The sequence below is a fragment of the Penaeus japonicus genome, unplaced genomic scaffold, assembly GCF_977035675.1.
Source record: "Penaeus japonicus unplaced genomic scaffold, GWHDUDI00000001_assembly GWHDUDI00000001, whole genome shotgun sequence".
NCBI classification, from domain to species: Eukaryota; Metazoa; Arthropoda; class Malacostraca; order Decapoda; family Penaeidae; genus Penaeus; species Penaeus japonicus.
Window position 1 is genome coordinate 18,363,689 of NW_028234403.1, and position 7,500 is coordinate 18,371,188.

Here is a 7,500-nt window from a genome sequence, read left to right on the forward strand (position 1 = left end):
CTCAAGAGACCCTTCTCCAGTTTTTTGTAAATTGCAGCGTGAAGATGACTGTAGGTTCATGACTAATATAAGTACAGAAGGATAGAGAGTGACAGAGACACAGGACTGTCGACATGGGCAGGTAGACAGGTCTTATAAAAAGGAAGCAATTCTTTTCTATTATCCATTATCGACAACCTTTTTAAAATCTTTATTGTTGTCGCAAATTGCATAGTTTCAGCAGACTTAATGATACGGCTCACGATCCTTATAGTAATTTGATGCATACTATAACAACATGCATTTACTGTGATAAAGGTACCTTCAACGATTTATCCCCGTGTCTAGCTTCACTCGCGGTAATCCTGGACAGAAAGATGTAGTAGCTTCATTCCTAGGTTATTGAATGAGAGGTTGAAGTACAGCATATATCAAAACAGTCCTCGTAATAAGGCTGAAAATTTGTTAGTGATAAATATTTTGTTTATTTTAGTCTTGCAATGAACAAATCATTATAAATATCTTGGACTTTGTTCTATGACCTCATCATTCTGCCCTCTTCCCGGATTTCCTGAGGAAGCTGGACTCAATTTCTCCCTCCATCTGATAAGGTCTGCTCCTTGACTCATCACTCCGTTGACAATTTCTTCTCTGTACAGGAAACCGATACACAGCAAGATGAACAAATACTTATCGTACCCTCCTCGCCCTGTTAGGAAAAGGAATCGCTATTCTCTGGATCTTGGCGCTCTCCAGTACTGGGATGGAAAGGTAGATGTCTTGTATCTTCGCCTGTTCTCAGCTTGCTCTACACTGAGCAAATCTCCCCCCCCCCCTTTTTTTGTTTTCTTAAGTTCACCTTTCGCCAGGTGAACACTCAGTCGGAACCTGGTTCATTCCTCCATTTCAAAGGTGAGCATTTACGGCATTCTTTGCACACACTGTGATAAATAGTATTTTGGCGAGACAGGTGCCAGTTCCACCAAGCATGTGTGGGTCCACACAAATGAGCTATATCCAATGGAGACACTAATAACGCCCTCTTCTGGCACCAGTGGTATGCATGTCATTTGATGGATTGGTCAGCAGCTCGCCCTTCCCCTAGACAAGACTTGTCCTGTCTCCGTTTTCGTTCACCTGTCCTTATACTGTGTGGTTTTCCCCTTACCCTCTTATATCTCTTCGTCTCTTCTCCTTCTTCAGACCTAAAATCGTTATCGCATTTTTCAGTAAATCAATTTTGTATATATCTATATATATATACATATATATATATAACAATATCTTACCAACCCGATTATGAAAAATCGGGTTAGTTAAAAGAAAGTTGTTTTTGTCCAAAAATATTATGGACACCATAACGAAAAAAAGGCGACTGGCTAACCTTCCCCAGAGCCCCCGCACAGGAACACCTTGTTGTGGCACGGGGGCTTGAACTCCTTCCTCGGACGGCTCGAGCCCGCTCTGGATCTGGCCAGTCTCTTCCTTCCGTTGAGGTGGCCTTCCAGCGGCAGGTTCTCTGGGGAGGGATGACTAAGTAATCCTAGGTGCTGATCTAGTAGGTGGGATCACACCCCCCTCTGGTTTTCCCCCAGGGGCTTACACCTGCCCACGCGTTTGCTGTGTGTGGCACCCCTGTGCGCTGAGAGACAGGAGTTCTGGAGGTTGAGCGATGCTGTGTATGAGTACGCCCTGAAGCTAGCAACACACTTCTTTGGTCCTCTATTCCAGAAAGACGGGTGGCCTGATCTTGACTCAGGTCAATCGTCTGGTCTCTCTTTTGAGCTAGGCCAGGGTCAAGCAGCCCCTGTCTTACAGGCAATCGTTTTGTCTTGCGAGTGCCATCGACGTGAGGCGGGGGTTGCATATATCCTCCCATCACCCCTGTGGCTTCTGAGCACAGCCTCAGTACACAGCTTCCTTACTTTCGAGATGCCTGGTTGACCTATCCAGACTTCCAGCCCTGGCTAGCACGTGTGGAAGGTGACTCCAAGAAGGCCTATTGCAAGACATGTAAGAGTGGATTCGGAGCGGAGATATCCACGATCAAGAGGCATAAGATGGGCAAGACGCACGTCGCCAGGACAAGGCTAATCGGCAGGAGGAGGATGCTTCTACTCCTACCTTCTCCCTGAGTGGCACAGGCTTTGCGATGATTCTCCTTTGCTGTTTCATTGCAAAACATAAGCTGCCTTTCACCCTAACAGAACCGCTCATCCAGTTGCAGATGTTTCCTGATTCTGCAATTGCGCAAGTTGCATTTGAAGAGGTATAAATGCACTGAGGTAATGCAGCAATTTGGCAATACTGTTAACGAGGAGCTTTCAAGGAAACTTCGAGTTAACGAATTTTCTATTATAATAGATGAAACGACGGATGTAAGTACCATGAAGTCTTGTGTTGTCATTGCAAAATATTTCAACCAAGAGACAAAGACAGTCAATGTGGGAATGCTTGATCTGATTGATATATTTGAAAAAGATACCACTGGTTCAACAGGTGAAAACTTATATAATAGAATTATCCAGTGTTTGCAGCACCATGAGATCCCCTTAGACAATTTGATTGGGTTTGCAGCTGATGGAGCTGCAAACATACTGGGGGAAAATAATTCCCTATGCAGCAGACTCAAGGTAGCAGCTCCAGGAATTACCATTTTTAAATGTATATGCCACTCTATACATTTATGTGCTTCAGAAACAGCAAAATACCTACCAAGGACGTACGAATGACTAATCCGCAATATTTAATCATTTTTCTCCCACAGTGCAAAAAGGAAGAATGAGTTTAAAGAATTTCAATTTTCTGCAACATCAAGTCTCACAAATTGTTGCATGTGTCTCATACACGTTGGCTGTCATTGCACCAAGCTGTAACAAGAATTATTGAACAGTGGGAAGCACTTAAACTATATTTCAGATCGAAAGTACTTGATGAGCGCCTGTTGTCCGTCGAGGCAATATGCAAGACATTAGATGACCCCTCTGTATTGGTATATTTCAAGTTTTTAGATTATATATTGCCAAAATGCAATAGAATAAACCTTTTATTTCAGAGACAAAAGCCCACAATTCATCTGTTGCATGAAACTATACGTAACTTGTATACAGATGTATTAGTCATGTTTTGTAGACCAGAGGTAGTCTTAGAAATGTCGCTTGAGCAAATTGACCCAAAGGATGAATGGAACTACCTGCCAATTCATCAAATGTATTTAGGGTCATCTGTACATGAACTTTTCCAGAGGGAAGGGATGAAGGAAAGGAAAGACATGCTAAATGACGTAAGGTTAAAGTGTAGATTGTTTTTGGTTACATTGTGCATAAAAATCAGAAAAAAATATTTCCATTAAACGACGACCTATGGGAAACCGTAGCATTATTGTACCCTCAAAGCGCTCTAGATCACACTTTGCGAGCATCCATGCCAACATTAAATAACCTTGTTGAGCAATTGCCACGGATTTCAGTAGACAGAGAAATGCTAACTGAAGAATGGAGACAGCCACCATGGCGTAATATTGATGAAAGTGTGACGTTCTTGAATTTTATAAGAAAATCGGACAGGAAGTTGACCAAGAATCAAATTTAAGATTTAAAACTTTGTCTGATTTCGCTCTTCAGGTACTTACATTGCCGACATCCAATGCGTATGCAGAAAGGTTATTTTCAAGGTTAAACCTCAATAAAACGAAAATCAGAAACTCCCTTCAATTGCCATCGCTGAAAGCATTGCTATTTGTTTCAGAATATGTGAGAAGCCAGGGTGGAATTGAAAATTGAGTCATAGCCATATTGTGGGCTGTTAATGTTTTGTATTATAATTTTGACTTGCATAATAACTGTTATTATTTATAAAATAGAATTATTGTATTGTTTATGTTTTTTTTGTTTTTTTTATCAATTACCAAACAGAAAATAAAAAAAAAGAGCTTAGTTACCCCTCACAGAACATTTTCTATTTTCTCTCATAAGTGACGTCATGGCCTTGCAGCCAATCACGATACGAGAACTCTAGCCAATGAACGCACTCGGTAAACAAAAGTCGGATTATTCGGATATTACAACAGCCCTGGTGACGAGTCGATTGAGGAAATCACGCTCAGTGAGGAACTCAGTAAGGAGTTTTCAGACTCTAACATGTCTGACGTTACCCACACTGGGGCGTTAGAGACTGAGACCGATTATGTCGACGTCGTTGACGACACATAATGGACTCAGATTAGCACAATGGCTTCTATCAACAGCTTTTCCTCAAGAAATACCCTTCTCCACGCAACATTGACGTTGTCATGCTCCAGGGGACTCTAACAGGGCAATCTGTTCACTTCTCGGGATATCATCCCTTTGTGCTGCCGAGTAGGCAAGGCACCAGAGGTTTGATTACCCTTGTGAAGTCGACTATCCCCTGCTCCTTGATTGCTGATCCTGTGCAGTGTGGAGAAGGCGTCAAATTCCTTCCTTGCCGTTGAGATCCATATGGCCAGGGGTAACCTCAAGCTGTACATGGTCTTATACGGTGGACGTATAAGACCAGTTCCCGGTCAGCCCCAGGTTGTGATAGGAGATCCTAACCCATCATTTCCCACCTAGGACATGAAGTGAGCTTGCATTCTTGCATCTCATCAAGTCCTGGGAGACTTTCTCGCTACCACAGTACCACGATTCTCACCATTGCTCAGAGAATCCAGGATCTGGGTAGACGAAATTATTATAACGAAAAAAAAGGTTCTCTAATTCCACTAAAACATTGATATGAACCGACTGTATTTTAATTTCAACCATAGCAGGCTTATCAAAGTGTCTCATAATCACCAGATATTTTGTTGGAGACTTCTGTTGATAGCATTGAATTTTGGAACACATCAATAACGTGCTGCGAATTATCAATGCCGACACGTCTCCTGCGCTCTTATTTACGACTCCATGTGTCAAAAGTCAACTTCGACGCCGAACTCACGACACCAAAACACTTTTAAGAAGATAAGAAGCACATAAGAAGTGGTTGACTTGCATTAATGTACACATTCAGGCTAGAGAGGTGAAGGTACTGGCAGCCTGTACAGTATCCATTAGGCCAGAGAGGTGAAGGTACTGTCAACCTGTACAGTATCCATTATCGAAGTTTTCATGTTTCATCAGCTGCTACTACTCCCACTTTAAAATCGTTTTTAGATCAAAGGAAATATTTCATCATGATATTGTCATCACCCTTTAACGTACCTGGTGTATAAAGGATCATTAAGAATCTTTACTTGATGTCACATTTGATGGACAATCATGATTTGATTTATATTGTGCCTAGTAATAAATAAATTTAGGATTTGAGTCAGTCTCTCTTATATGTTAGATGTTTTCGTTTTGTTTTGTTTTTTATGTAACGTAATAAAAACTATGTGCAATAATTTATATTTGTAGCTTATGCTATCAATTGATTGTTCAGAATATGACCGCATGAATTTTATGGCCTCCATGCTTCATGCGCTGGCAAATGCCAACAAACTTCCCTGTATATTTGGAAAATTGTGTAGTATACGGAAATGTAAATCCTATTTATTACAGGTAATAGTGGAAGGACTGAAGCAGCTTGGTAATGTGGACCAAGTTGAGGAAGTGGAGGGGGTCCGTCTGCCACGTTTGGTGGTCAGAGATAGTGATCCATCTGGCATGCAGTCAGAGGAGGAGTTCGTGAAACGTTATCGCCTGCCAAAGCAGTGCACCAGAAACCTGCTTCAGAAAATCAGCAGAAAATTACCCACAGCAAGAGATGGCAGAGGTAATTCTTCTTTCAAAATAATGCTGGTTATACAAAATAATATTATTAATTTAAATATAATATTGAATATGTATACTAATGTATATGTTTGGGGAATTTAAACTATGGTACTCATATACATTTTTATTTTCTCTTTTTTTGATAGGTTGCAGCATTCCTCCCCATTGACTGCATGGCAGTTACATGGCATCAGGATCTTTTCAGCTAAGCACTGCAGATTGTTAAGAAGTGCCTCTGGCATGAGTTTGCAAATATGTAGCGTATGTCACAAGAGTCATCGCAGCGCTAGCACCCAAATATATTCAGTTTTCAGCACCAAGAATGTAGCAGGATTTTCAGTCAGTAACAATATGCCAGGGGTCATTGGATGCATTGACTGTACTCATGTACCAATTCGTAGCCCAGGAGGAAATGATGCTGAAATATACCGTTGCAGGAAGTAGTATTTTTCTATCAATGTAGATGGTATTTGTGATCCAGACCTCAAGTTCACAAATATCATTGCTAGTTGGCCTGGAAGTGCACATGGCAACAGGGTTTTTGACAACTCAAGGATATGTCATATATTAGAGCAAGGACATCATCCTAGTTCGCTCTTGGGAAATAGTGGATGTTCTTGTCGAAAATACTTGCTGACTCCAATCCTGTTTCCATGAAATGACGAAGAGAAAAGTACAACACAGCACATGCAAAAACAAGAAATACCATTGAGCGTGCTTTTGGTGTACTCAAAAGGCGGTGTGCATGTCTTGGACAGCCATTTGGCACAAAATTAGAGACATGAAAGAGGCTTATCATGGCTTGTGCAGTGTTGCATAATCTGGCCATAACTGAGAATATTGATATTGCCGAAGAAGACACAGATGAACTAGATCATGATGCAGTACACTATGAAAATGATGATAATTGTTTAGGTTTTGATGTGAGAAAAGTGTTGTTGAACAATGGTTTAAGGATGGCTTAGCAGCCAGAGACAGTTTCTGGATCATTAAATTCCACTTTAAGCATACCTCTGGATTTTTCTTTTTCTTTTTTTTAATATAATTTTGGATGCGTAAGTCATTTCATTCACTGCTGGATTGGTTATCCGTGGGATAAAAAAAATTCTAGTAAACATATTTGAATTATGCAAAAAAGGTCGTCTGGATGTACGTTTTCGGTTATTTTTGTTACAGGAATTAAATAAAAGAGCTTTGTAGTTTGTTTCATACTTTTGCAGTGTTTCTTATGTTTTTTTTTCCAATTTTTGTGCCCTGAAGTTGGAAATATTGCTTTGTATCACCTAAAAATAGTTATTTCATCTGCAACCCTATTTAAGTGACTTGCAACTCTTTCTGTTGATGCTCAAACTATTTCACAAGTCTTGAAGAATTCCTGTCTAATTTCATTCGCCTGTGAAAATTGGGCCTCATGGAGCTTTTTGTTGTTCACCTGATATCCCTGTAGCATTCCTCCATCTCCAAGGCTTGGTTCCTCCTTTTGCCCTTCCTGTGAGTTGTTGAAGAAGGTGGCCGTTCAGTTGGGTTGGATGGTGATGTAATGGTTGAAGGAGATGGTGGTTGGGCACAGGCAGATGTTAGTTTAACTGGGGTCAGTGGTAGAGCTGTTGGCAGAGAGGGGTTTTCAGGAAGTAAAAAAGGTCCTAGAGGGCCTGGAGTTGAAGGAGGAATAGCAAAGTTGTCTGAATAAAGGACCTACATCAACCCATTCTAAAATTGACATTAATAAAGAAATGGTAGCGATTAA